This window comes from Rosa rugosa, chromosome 7, assembly GCF_958449725.1.
Source record: "Rosa rugosa chromosome 7, drRosRugo1.1, whole genome shotgun sequence".
NCBI classification, from domain to species: domain Eukaryota; kingdom Viridiplantae; phylum Streptophyta; class Magnoliopsida; order Rosales; family Rosaceae; genus Rosa; species Rosa rugosa.
The window spans coordinates 37,826,002-37,839,560 of NC_084826.1; the positions used below are offsets into that span (position 1 = coordinate 37,826,002).

At 37.6% G+C, this 13,559-nt stretch overlaps 2 long non-coding RNA genes across 2 annotated transcripts; both read right to left on the reverse strand.

Annotated features, from left to right (window-relative positions):
* Positions 1 to 1,357: 1,357 nt before the first annotated feature.
* Positions 1,358 to 1,831, reverse strand: LOC133720471 (uncharacterized). The gene is made up of 3 exons (XR_009851887.1): positions 1,760 to 1,831; positions 1,609 to 1,671; positions 1,358 to 1,461 (listed from the first exon to the last, which is right to left on the reverse strand). It is a non-coding gene; the product is annotated as an uncharacterized LOC133720471 (long non-coding RNA).
* A 152-nt stretch (positions 1,832 to 1,983) lies between these two features.
* LOC133720120 (uncharacterized) lies at positions 1,984 to 2,466 on the reverse strand. The gene is made up of 3 exons (XR_009851696.1): positions 2,394 to 2,466; positions 2,173 to 2,280; positions 1,984 to 2,073 (listed from the first exon to the last, which is right to left on the reverse strand). It is a non-coding gene; the product is annotated as an uncharacterized LOC133720120 (long non-coding RNA).
* Positions 2,467 to 13,559: the final 11,093 nt, after the last annotated feature.

Genomic DNA, 13,559 nt, shown 5'->3' on the forward strand with positions numbered 1-13,559 from the left:
GTATCAGACAACATTTTTTTATTTCGTCTGTTGTCTGATTGATCTTCAAACTTCAGTTCTTGGACTATATCTGTTGTGTGATGAACTTTAGGACAACAGAGTTCAATTGGTTCTGTTGTGTGAGTATAAATTAGAAGACACTAATTTGTTAAAAACCGATGTGTGATATGAATGATTGCAGTGTATTTGCCCCAATTTTGGCCATTCGTGCAGTCGCCATTATATCTATTCTGTTGTCTGATCATTTGAACATCCCATTCCTAAATTAAATTGTGCATTCATTTAGTCCATTTACCAAATGAACAGTAGTTCATCAAATGATACACCACACAACATTTGAAGCTGGAAAAAGCAAATTGTAAATTGTAAGTAGTTCTGCAATGATACACCACAACACGAGTCTTTAAAGAGCAGAAGAGAATTAATCCCATTTGTAAGGGAACAAAACCGCACCAGTTCAAGCGTGCAAACCACAACTCTAAATTGATGTTTGAATTCTATATCAAAACAAGCATAATCTACTCCCAAGTCACCAGTACTTCACCATGATCTTAACTTGAATACCACAACACACATATTAAAAGTCCTTGTCTCCTACTGTGCTGTAGGAGCCATCTGCTTCAGTTTTGCTTGCAAAACTAACCCAGCTTCATCAGAAATGCTTTTCTTCTTAGAAGCAACCTGCATATCAATTTTACAATTTCGTAATTAGAAGAAAACAACAACAAAAAAGGAAGAACTAATAAGCAAAGAAAGAGTAGCCCTACTTTAAAGCAGTTTAAGGTATGCATTAGAGTCAAGAGGAGCATTTTTGTCCCCCCTTTGATTAGTTTTAGTTTTTATACATACAAAGAAAACATATTATAAATTAAATCTTGAAGTTAGAGGATGAACACACATGACTTCAACTGCTCCAGATCAGTTTGCTCTTTCACTGCCTTCAACTGCTCCACGCTCAGCTTCTCCATCTCTCCTCTCACGCTCATCGCCATCTTCAGTCGATCTTCAACATGCACATAAGATACTAGCACAAACAAGAATAGATTTTAGTAAAAGCCCAAATGAAAAGGTAGATGAATGCAGATGGCTGAAATATCATGTATGAATGTAAAAGAAATCAACAAATGTAAATCTCCAGGAAAGTTATGTTAAATTCAAAACCATATTAATATTTCTGGAACACATATTATAAATTAAATCTTGAAGTTAGAGGATGAACACACATGACGATAAGGTCTTCAAAATATTTATTGTTTCTGAACAATTTACCGCAATAACCAGATATTGTTTCTTAACAATTTACTGCAATAACCAGAACCTCAAATTTTATGCAAACTCAGAAGAATCATAACAATTTACCTTGTTGGGTAAGTAAGAAGGGTCACAGACAACTTTAGTGCACTTGGCAGTTTCACCTTCAGATGTGACACCAATAACTTTCCCTTCCTCATTGAACTCCACCTAGCATCAGGCACGAGACAACTCAGTGTCTAGACCAAATAACATGAGCACAGCACTTTCCAATTATAGAGTAGAGAAAAAAAAAAGTGATGCAATAGTTGCAAATAGTGTTAAATCCATAAAACATGTGAAGGAAAGTAGGAGTACCTTGCATTCAGGTTTATTAAGCATATAAGTACCACCATAAACCGCACTAAGTCGTGCAAATGCCTGCATAAAGCCCCACTCAGAAAAGAAATGAATATCCTTATTGACTTTCACAACAGTTATACTCGAATATAAAAACAGAGTGACAGACCTGAGGAAGCTCTCCTAGTCTATACAAAGGATAAATGTATGGAGATCCTCCTTGAAAACGTGCAATAGATAAACAATAGGGAAAACTCAAGTGCATGACAATGACGAAACATCTGATACACAAAACTAAAGATCTAGATACAAAAAACAACTCATCTTAGCCAGTACTTACCTTCATCCTTTTCACAGTATCCAGTGCAGGTTCATCCAGGTAGCGATCATCTCTATGAAGAACTTGCATGCACGGCGCTTTTCAAATAGACCCATGAGTGGAGATTTAAGTGCCTCCATATCATTTGCTGGAACCTTGTGAACCTATTGCAATGGATATACCACTCATAATGATTGAGATCAATTTAATACATCAATGTGTAAGAATAATCAAGAATTATCGCAAGTCGGCAAAAGTTTTACCTTTCCTTTATTATAGACAAAACTGCCATCCACAGCTTTGAAGGACAAATACTTGGTAACATCTGTATGAATGAGGACACGCACTAGAGTTCCATTGGCCATCATAAACTACACAGAGAAAATAAAACAGGTTAGGGAAACTTAAAACAAATAAAACTAACCCGTAGCTTGTGAGCAAAGAACAATGCAAAGCAATGTAGAATATGACAGACAAAACATACCTTAGGGACCATGTCCACATTATAATCCCTACTAGAGCCCAACTGGGCTGGGGGCTTATCATCTCCCCTGAACCTCTTCCAGAGATGCCAGAAAAGTGTAAAGATCACCAAAAAAAAAAACTCAAAATTAAAGGTTAGGTAAAACAGTGAGGCACCATAATAGAAGTATAAAACTAGTACTTGGTCACCAGTTAAAGATTAAGCAGCAGAAATAGGACCTGAATAAGATTAAGTGATGCACACTCTCCTCCGTAATAGTCATTCCTATCCATGTGTAGAACCTGGATCACAAGATGCAAATAGCTATCATATAAGTGCTTTATCAACATTAAGTGATGTTTAGCAAAAGAACATATTTAGCGGAAAAAACGTGCAGACTATTCTTTAAACAGGTAGTAAATATATACACAGAAAAGAGGAAGAGGCCTACATAAAAATGATCTGAACAGAAATGAATATAATAAAGAATTATTCAGTATAAATAAACTTGGTAGGTTACAATTGCACAGACAGAGGACAACTTGAGTATACAATCCGCAACAGAAATGAGAAAATTCTTTGCCAAATGTTTGGCGGTTGAGGATCATTAAAAATCAAGTTGATAATCCAGTCAATCCTATTTTGACCGGCAGATCAAAGCCAGTTGAAGCATCAAGTATGCTAATTAAGATCAAGTGAAAAGCAAAAACACTAGTACACGGGGTGGGGTGAATCATGTAGTTTCCAAGTCATGTTACTAGAGCTAAAATGAATTCTTGAAATACTACAACAACCATAAGCCAAGGTAATGATCAACAAGGAAAACAATGCATATAAAATGCACAAAATTGAACTATTATAATTAATTGGAACCACAATGTTATCAAAGAACTTTTATACCATGTCGTGAAACTGTGTAGATCATCTCAACAGAATATAAATGAATTGAAGCATTATGGGCATGCACCTAAAACTAGACAAAGATATTACCTGATTTCCGTAAACTCTAGATATCTGCTCTAAGCTACTTTTTCCACTTTTCACCTGAAAAAACAGTTGAGAACTATCAGAGAGGCATCCCACAGATTTGCTACTAATTCACTAATATCCACTCTCACAATATACCCATCATTCAGTCTTTCATCAAATTAGCTTTTCTGATCTGATTCAGCAACACTAAGTAATTCATACTCGACAAGAGAAAGATTGTTGACCTCCTTGACTTCAAAGCTGGCTGGTTCTGTGACTTCAACACTACCCCATTTATCAACTGCAAGCCTCATAGTACCCTTGATGAACATGTCAATCTTTGCATTGCGTGGAATCACAGTGGTACCAGGCTTCATAATGTCAATCTTTGCATTCTGTAGGGTACAAATGCTCCACAATCCTATTGTCATATCAACCACACCCACAATTCCACAACACAACAACCCAACACCCTACAACTGTGATATGATATATACAAATATAGGACACATTCAACATTCATATGCATAGCTAATCAAGTCGGACCAAAAACAACAGCAATATCAGAGATCCATAAACACCTTAACTTTAATTCAACAAAATCCCTAGAAACATAGATCTGAAGATCCACCACAAAGATTTACACATAGAAATGTTAAACGTTATAATCTGGTATGAAAAAAAATGAAACCGAATGCAAAAATTCGCTTCCACAAATTAAATTTCTCATGAACCAATACAAACCCAGAAGTGCAATTCTCATTCTAAACTGTTGAAACCTAAAAGCCTTAAGCACTCAGCCAAGACTAAGAGTCCATATACGTACCTTGGTCATTGCGAGCAGTGAAGACAATGGTTCCAGTCTCATCGCTAACGAGGCACTCAGTGATGCGAGGGGGCTGAAGAGGGAGAGAGGAGAGAGAGGATCGAGGGCCGCCATTCTTGGAGGTGACCTCTCGACCGGATTGGTGGTGACGACCTTGACGGTCAGGGTTTGGCCGCTCGTGCCAGGCTGGATCTCCTCCACCTTTTGATTGCTCGATTAGTAGCAATAAATCTACGACTGCAGGTGCTGCGCTCGCCTCTCGTGTTCATCGTGAGATCTCAAGAAACCCCAAAATAAAACTCAGAAAGAAACCCTAATTTGGTTTTACCCATTACCTAGAAATTGAAATTGAAAAGGAAAGAATACATATTCATTAGGGTTGAGCAAATTTGCTTTGCTCAGACTTTGGATTTGAGCTCCTTCGATATGCAGGACGAGAGGAACACAGAGAGAGACAGAGAGTGCGTGTGTTATTTTGCCCTTCATTATGAAGTTTTTGGGGATGCTGAGAGCTTGAGAGAGAGAGAGAGCCAAAGTGCGATGTTTAAGGGAAGTCGACGTTTTTGGGAAGGGACTGTGAAGTGTGAAGAAAGTGATGGAGAAGTCTTTGATGGAAACGATTCGAAGAAAAACCCTTATTTTGTCTAAGTGGGAGTGAGAGGAGACAAATAGCTATGGTGGAGTGAGAGGAGACAAATAGCTATGGTGTTTTCATGAGAGATCCATGGTGTTTTCATGAGAGAGTGATGGTTTTTGATGAAGTTGAGAAGAGAGCTGCTCGACGAGAGGAAACGGCTATTTTGACAAAGTGTTGACGGGGAGAGAGCAAATCCAATAAACCTAGCTAGCTAACTAAGTTGTCTAAGGCGGGCTTTTAATTTTTGCTTTATGAATCAGACAACATAAAGACGAAGTTTTGTTGTCTGATTGTGAATAAATTAAACCTCAGCTAAGGTTCCAAAGAGGGAAAAGTTCCCGCTATAATATGCAACCAAAGTAACATGCTAGGCAATGCTCATTCACACAACAGAAACAACTCATTTGGTTGTGGGATCATCAATCTGGTGCTATATTTCAATCAAAACTTGGAGGTTTTTGGGGGGCTTCAGTGCCATTTTGGGCCAAATACAGGCACATTCAAATATTTCCCACTTTATCACACAACAAAATGTTAAAAACCGTTGTATCATGTTTTGCATGCTACTCTCATACAACAGATATAACTATACTGTTGTACGATGTAGTACCAATTTGGAGCCAAATTTGAGTCGATCTAGGAGGGAAATCTGCCGCTATTTTTTTTATGATTCACACAACAGATTATTCTTGTAACCGTTGTGCAATGGTCTTCTAAACAAAAACTTCAGAATTTTAACCACCTTATACAACGTAGGTTTACTAAACATGTTGTCTGATTCACTTTTCTTCATCACACATCACTTTTTTTTTTTTTTGTTGTGCAAAAAGTGTAGTGTGTTGAGGTTTTTGGTGTAGTGTTATTAGCATTCTCATATAGCAGCATTCACATCAAGTCTAGCTGTTTCTGGTGGCTTTCTCCGGGTACCTCACACAGAATGCTATACCGCCTGGGGTACCGATCCCACTCCTATATCCTGAATCAAGAACACAGAGTTAGAGGGGTAAACCGTACCGGACGGTTTACGCCTCTCCGATGCCTGAGTGAGTAATCAATATATATATAGATCAGACAAATAGTGGACAAAGGAGTTATTACCCGTAAAAGTTAGTTGTGCTAATGCCTTTATACTCGAGCATGGGAAAGGAGTCTCCCCTATCTTCAATGTGGGACACAGGTTGTTCTTCTGATGCCATATCAGCTCTCTTGTTTGTGTAATTAGATGGGCTGTGCTAGCCTTGCCTTGGGCCCTGGGTGGCCGGGGTGACATCCCATATGAGTCCCGCCATGGTGGGTCGTGAACCCGGCCCATGGCATAGTACTGGGGAGTACCGAAGGGTCTTAATTGATAGTGCCAAACCTAGTGGAGACTTCCCTTGTATGTACACTAGCAAATTACAATTCACCACCGGTTTTAGTTTTGCCCAAAGCATGGAGAAGTGTGAAAAGCTAACACTGTACTTAATTCATCCCAAAGAAACTAATGAATCAGAGAAACTTCTGGTTCCTTACTTCCATACAATTTGTATTTCTTCTTTTGCTTGTAAGAAGGGATAAGAGTGATTTACCTTCGTGTTGAGTAAACTAAGGAAATCATTAGGCACTCCTTTGAATCTGCAGTAGATTGGAGCAACAATATTGATCATAGCAACCTCCATAGTCCACACAATCGATCTCAGAGGCCCCAAGTTCTTCTTCGCGTACTCGTACAGATTCAGTACACACATCATCATGTAAATCACTGCCATCCTCAAAACCTTCAGGTGCTTCAACTCCTTCTGCAACAAAATTCAATCAAAGGAAGAGAATCAAAACACACCGTTTGGGATATAGAACAATGAAACTGAACCATAATCAATTTCTGGGTGCACAGTTTTTCAGAGACAATAAATCAAACAGTTCATCATCATTTTTGGAAAAGGATCCATTATTACTAGACTCACCTTAGCTCTACTTGCCCCAGAGTTCATAGGCTCCATTCCCCAGTGATCTCGTGCAAAATAAATTCAGAAAAAGACCAAATTTGACACAACTTAAAGTGTAACATTTAGGCAAGAACAGTTTGGCTTTGAGGATTTACGAAAAATTCATTTGTGCAACAATGAAGTTGAAATTTTTCAGAATGAAAGCTGACATATCAAGGTACGACATACTAAAATTTCAAACTAATCGAAGTTCAAGAAGTAAGGGAAACGATGGATGCAAATAGACTGAACTGTCAGGTTTTAGAAAAATATAGCAGCAGCAAAGTCAAAATAGAAAATCCACCAAAAATTCATTTTACAACCAATTGACAAGAAATCAATTTTGAAAAAACTATTGGAATGTCTAGTTCAATATATACAAAGACCATAGGTTAAATGATTCAAATAGAAGTTCAAATCTCAGCAGAAAATTAGAGGGTACACTAAAAATTCTGGAACTTTGCCAAAGCAGACCAGACTCAAAAGAAAAATCACTGAAGATTCATTATACATCCAAATAAGATGAAAATTTCCAGATAATTTTTTAACTAGAAGAAAAGAAATATATCCAAATTTCACGACATTTGGAGATCAGTAAGTAGGGCAACACAAAGCTCAAATTTAACAGATCAGCAACTTTCTCAGAAAATTCAGCAAAGCTGTTTTAACCACAATATGAAGTTTTGATTTTAAAACGTGGTTTGTTTTAAGAGAAAACAAGAGAGACACAACAAAAAGAACTAGCTTACAAGCCAAAAGAATAGCTACTACATTGGACAGTAAACAAAGGAATACAAAGAGGATGCATGAAGCATTACAACCCCATTTGGCTTTTCATATCCCAGTAGTAACTAAACTAAACCATCTACGTACAATCTGGTAGGATGTTTGGGGTGTGACTCTCTGCTTGTCAAATTGCACTTAAAAATTGCAGAGGAAAACGTTCCAACACAATCACACCAATTACATACCAAATCAGAATCAAAGCTATAGAGAAAAGTTTGCTTTCCCTACCTCAAGCCTTAGCTTTCAGCAGCTCATACAGCCAATCAACTGCTACAGCAAATAAAATTCCAATTGCTAACACCCACTTTGTATTTCACAAATCCAGCCACCTATACCAAATTTACAACAATCACACCCAAACTCTTGGAATGACTGAAACAGAACGAACTTACTTGAAAAGATAGGAAATTTGAACTTACTGGAGATAGCTGCATACAACGAAGGATTTCAGTGTTCTCCACCAACCACTTAGCTCCATCCATAAATCCCACATAGCTGCTGTCAAACTCCTTTTTGAAATAAGCTAGCCGTCTAAAATTGCAATAAGCTTGTTAATATAAACTTTCTTGCATTGAACTGTATGTAAATATTCAACAACATTTACATGCTTATATATCAACATGATCTAGTAGAAGAACAGCAATGCAATTATTGATAAAACCATGATTTTTTCAATACAAAACAGTTTTAATTGAAAGAAGAAAGAGTTCTTGTCAAACAACATGGAAATCAAAATATTCAAAACCCCAACACATAAATCCATTTCAATCGAAGGAAAACCACATCACTAAATCGAAGACAAAACCCCAATATAGCTATATCCATTTCAATCACCCCATCCCCAAATAGAAGAAAAACCTAATCGAAATTTTGGATAATAAGCAAACCCAAAATCTGCAGATAAAACCCTAAAATCTATCGAACATTGAACCCAGTCGAAAACCTAAACTAAAAAGCAATTGAAACCCTAAATTGCTTACCAATATCCGAATCGAAAATAGCTCTATTTGTTGCTGGAGAGCTCCATTAATCCAGATGCAAAACATGAAGTAAAGACTAAGAAGAAGAAGGAGAGACAAAGAAGAAGAATCCAGAGAGTTGGGAGAGAAGGAGAGAGGCTGGTGTTTGAGTTTTTCATTTTCGCGGGTTCTAACTAGGTCGAGCTGAGAGAGTTGGAGGACGAGAGAAAATGACTTTAATTAGGTGTCGAGGTCTATCTCTATATCAAAAAGCACAAGTCAAAATAACTTGAAATTTTTTTCACACTTAGACAACATTTAAATGTTGTCTGAATGTTGCAACATTTTTTCAGTCAACTAGGGCTTGGATATTTGAGAGGGAAAAGTACTTAATCAACTTTTGGATATCCCTCCAAATTTGAGATAGGAAATCACCATCTTCTATAACGACAAAAATGTGTTGTCTGAATGCTCACCATTTTTTCAAATTAAACCAGTATGGTTTTAGTCTATATTCAGACAACAGAAAAAAAAATTATGTTGTCCGAAAAACTCAGACGACATAAAACAATACTTTTGTCATCTGAAGTGTGTCGTCTGAAGGCCTTTTTGGCATAGTGCTATCTTGACAATGATACGTACGCTTGCGTAAATGTGTATCAAGTCAATGGCACCATTGTCGGGGATTAGGGTTTAATAGCCTTAATCCCTTGGTAAATCGGTTCTAGGTCACTTTGGCATATTTTTGTTTCTTTGTTATTAAAAAAAAAATTGTTATTTTTATTAGTTGTTATGTTTTATGTGCTTAGTTTTCTATTTTGTTTTTAATTGTTGGTTACTAATCTCACTCTTGGGAATCCATAGGTACTTATTTTTATTATCACTTTGAGTTATGGATCGATGGAGCTATGGATGGGATGATCATAGGGGATATGAGCAACAAAGTTATGATGGTGAAGGTTATCAAGAATGGAATCCCTATGCCGAGAGTCCTATGCCTTGTTACAACCAACCTTGTGCTTTGTGTAATTCTCTGTGGCATTCACCTTTTGAGTGTTCTTTGAGGTTTGAGTACCCGGATTTTATGCAAGAATATGAGTACAAGATGGGGATGTATCAAGAGACATGTGTACCCGAAGCATATCCACAAGAGCAAGCTTTTGAGCCTATGAAACCATCACTTGAAGAAGAACTAGCTCAATTAGAAGCCTCTAATGCTCAATTGCAAGCCTCCCAAGCTCGATTGCATGCTAAATTGCAAGCCTTCAATGCTCAATTGCAAGCTTCTCAAGACATGTCTTCACATTCCAATGAGAAACTTGAGCCTAGTCTTGCACAAGAGCCACCATTCACCATTTGTCATGAGCAAGATTCTTTCTTTGATCAAGTGGAGCCTAATTCAAGAGAAGGAGTATATTTTGAGCATCATGAGCAAGAGTTACCTCTTCAAGAACGAGAGTGTGATGTTCATGTACAAGAAAGTGTGCTTGGTTATGGAAATTTTGAAGCAAGTGGGTTGAGAGACTACACTTCGGAGAAACCGGTGTAATATTGGAAATCTAATCTTCACAATGAAGAAGAGAAATATAAAGATGATTCCGAAGAAGAGGATAGCTTGTCTAGTGAGGAGGATGTGGAGCTTGAAGACTTACACCATGATCCCTTAATCGTTGAGGCCGATATTCTCAAGGAGGAAGAAAGTCTTTCAATGCCTTGTGATGATAAGGAAATTGAAGAACCAAGGGTTTTCTCTCCTCCCACATCCAAGGAGATCCATCATGAGCTTCCCAAGGTAGAGAGTAGAACATTGAGCACTTATGTTCTTAATGAGAATATTGATATTAAGGTACTTTTACCTCTCAATCCGCCATTAAGTGGTCAATGTTTCTACAATGAGGTGATGGATTGGAAAGGAAGTGGAGCACTTGCACTCAACCTTTCCCATCACTCTCAAGAGCTTCTACCACCTATTGTTCCTAAGAGCATCATTTCTACACCACTTTTGAAGGAGAGGACAAGGTTGGTTCCTAGAAGAAAAATTAAGAAGAAGAGGAAGATTAAGAAGCTCCACTTTTGGTCATCAATTGCAATATTCATGGATAGCTCTTGGCCATGCCTCTATGACAAATCAAGGAGTCCCTTAGCCCCAAACAATAGGGTGGTCGCACTTGAGAAGTATCCACCTTGACAAAGTTCACGTTTTATGGACCGGCAATGAAGTCCTTAAACAAAGCGCTCGCTATGGAGGCAACCCTAGCACATCATCGGTAGTATTTCTTTCTTTCGTAGTTTATCTTTGTTGTAAATAAAGCTTTTGAGTCATTTTTGGGAGGATGGGAGGTGTATGGAGTTGAAAATGTGAAGGAGAATGAATTCTGCAGTGGGCAGTTTCTGTTCAGATATTCAGTTGATTTGGGAAACTATAGTTTTCAATATACATGGTAATTTGAGCTGAAAATTTCTTAAACTATTATACTATGGGTCTACTATCTTGTGCCAAAATTTTAGCCTTGTTGAGTTTCTGGAACTTCAGTTATTCAATGGTCAATGTATGGAGGTCAGAACAGAGACAGCTTCTGTACAGTGACTTTGGGAAGCTACACCTTCTACATCCCAAGCAATTTGGAGCTAAAATTTTTTCAGAGATGTGTCTTCACCTGTCTTCTGTATACAGGAGAAACAGCTTTTGATTTGAACCTTCCTAGCTTCAGATATAGTGTTCCAAATGACAGAGGTCAGAAACAGGGCACAGCAGAAACTGCAGAACACAACAGTGAGTTTGGAGGCCAACGATTTTTGACTCAGAATTTATTTTCCAGTAAAATTTTAATAGAAGGTATCTCGATGAGTCTACTTTCATTTTCAGTTGGTCTCACTATCTTTTCACCTCTGGAACCCGACTTATTGCAGTTTTGGTGACTGAGGGTCAGCAGCAGACTTCATTACAAGTTGGCAACTTTAACCATGTGTATTTTTCATCTCAGTTGGATATAGGTGGCTCACTTTATATGGATAGAAAGCTCTCCAAGTCTACTTTCTATTCCAAGTAGTCTCACTTATTTATCACTTTCTATGTCTGAGATATGAGCATTTGAAGACAGAAAGGTGGAATTTCGCTGCACTCACTAGTTTTTGTTCACTTGGGTGGTTGGACTTCTTGCACTTCAATTCTTCAATGGAGGCCATTGTAGGGCAGTTTTGGGTGTATTGGAGGTGGCAAAGCCTATGATCTTAATGGAGGACCTTTGTTCTTATTCTTTTATGGGTTATTTGTGACGCATTGCTCTTTGGACGTTATATCTTTCTCAATGGAGTTGATCTTTACATGAGCATCTTGAGCTATTATGGAGCATATGTAAAGGAAGTCAAGGCCTTGTGCCTTGAGGTTAGTGTCTCATTTTGGTCTTCCCCGAAGGTCGTGAGCAATGGAGGGTCGACAAAGAGAAACTTGATAACATTAATCCCACAGGTTATCAGAGCAATTCTAATTCACTAGGTAAACAAGGAAAACATAAATAAAATGAATACGCGGAAGCTATGCTGATGACTATGCCTCGACTCCATGTACCCCCGACCTCAACTAATCTAGCCTGCACACTGGGCATTTGAAACCGAATGGCCTAGGGAAAAGTAATTGAAAAACACGTTAGTGTGAGTGGACAAAAATAAATAATCAAGATAATTTAAATGAAGCAAAGCTTTAATACTTTCCCACGTAGTTAAACTTATAAAATCTCGATGCATGCAACGTTTAGAAAAACATATTTCCTTATTCTCGAAATCTCGTGAAAGCATACTAGCCCCACTAGTTAAGAATAAACATAATATAATGGGAAGATGAATATCACCATACAACGAAGGAGTCTCCCAGACTCGGGTCGGAGCCTCCCAGTCTCTATCCTCGACTTCGACTCACAAACACAAAATAAGTGAGGAGGAGCCTCGACTGCCACTCACATGAGGAGGAGAACTAAAAATAAAGCAACCCAAGTATGGTGAAAGAAAAATATTCGAAAACCAGTAAATCCATAAATTCAAAAAGCTTCCCCAAATCTCGCCAAAGAAAGCACGAGTACGATTCCCAACCGTATTCGGTAAATCTCGTGATAATTCCACTAAAATCAATGATGGGTCCCACACATCAAGATAATCTCAAATCAATAGCAAATAGGCGAGATCAAATTATAAATCATAAATCAGAAACAAAACCAAATCCAAAATCATCATTAAGGCATTCCCAATGCCAAAACCAAAGGTCGATAAACAAATAAGAAATATATCTCCATCGAAATCCCATTTTTAAAATCTTTCAGAAATCACAAATCGACGAATAAAAATATATTTAATTCCGAAAACCACCTCGGAAAATAATTCGTCGAAAATCATTAATAAATTGTAAATCATACTTTATTTCGAAATTCGCAATATCCTTTTAAAACGTATAGCCAAAATCATTCTGAAATTATAACCGAGATAAATCATAATCAAATTCAAAATCCAAAATCCAAATCAATAAACCAATTTATATTCTCAGATACAGAAACGTAATAATTAATTACGAAACAATATTGCATGCATATTCTTTTAAAAATAAAGTGTCCACTCATAGTACTATTTTGGCGACCACGCATACAAGTTTCTTCATCGAGCAGTAGCTCGATACATCACCCTGTACATAATTATAATTCGTGAATAATAATTCGGCAATTAAATACGATTCCAATATAAAATCCGAAAACTCCTCGCACGAATAATTCCTCAACTAACCGAAATCACATCGGAATCAATCCTAACTTTCAGGGTTATGCCAGATTAATTATTCTAACATCCCAGTGAAAATTGAAAACAATCCAACGGTTCAATCTTCTCGAATCACAATTTGGAAATCCCAAAACTTCAGAAATTCCGATTAATACCCAAAACTTCTCCGATTTCCACTAAACACATATCTATACATTCAAAATAACATGTACTACCCAACAAACCAACACTAGCCGCCAGGAACGGCCGGATGCGCCCCCACGGGCCGCCACAGGCGACTGCACG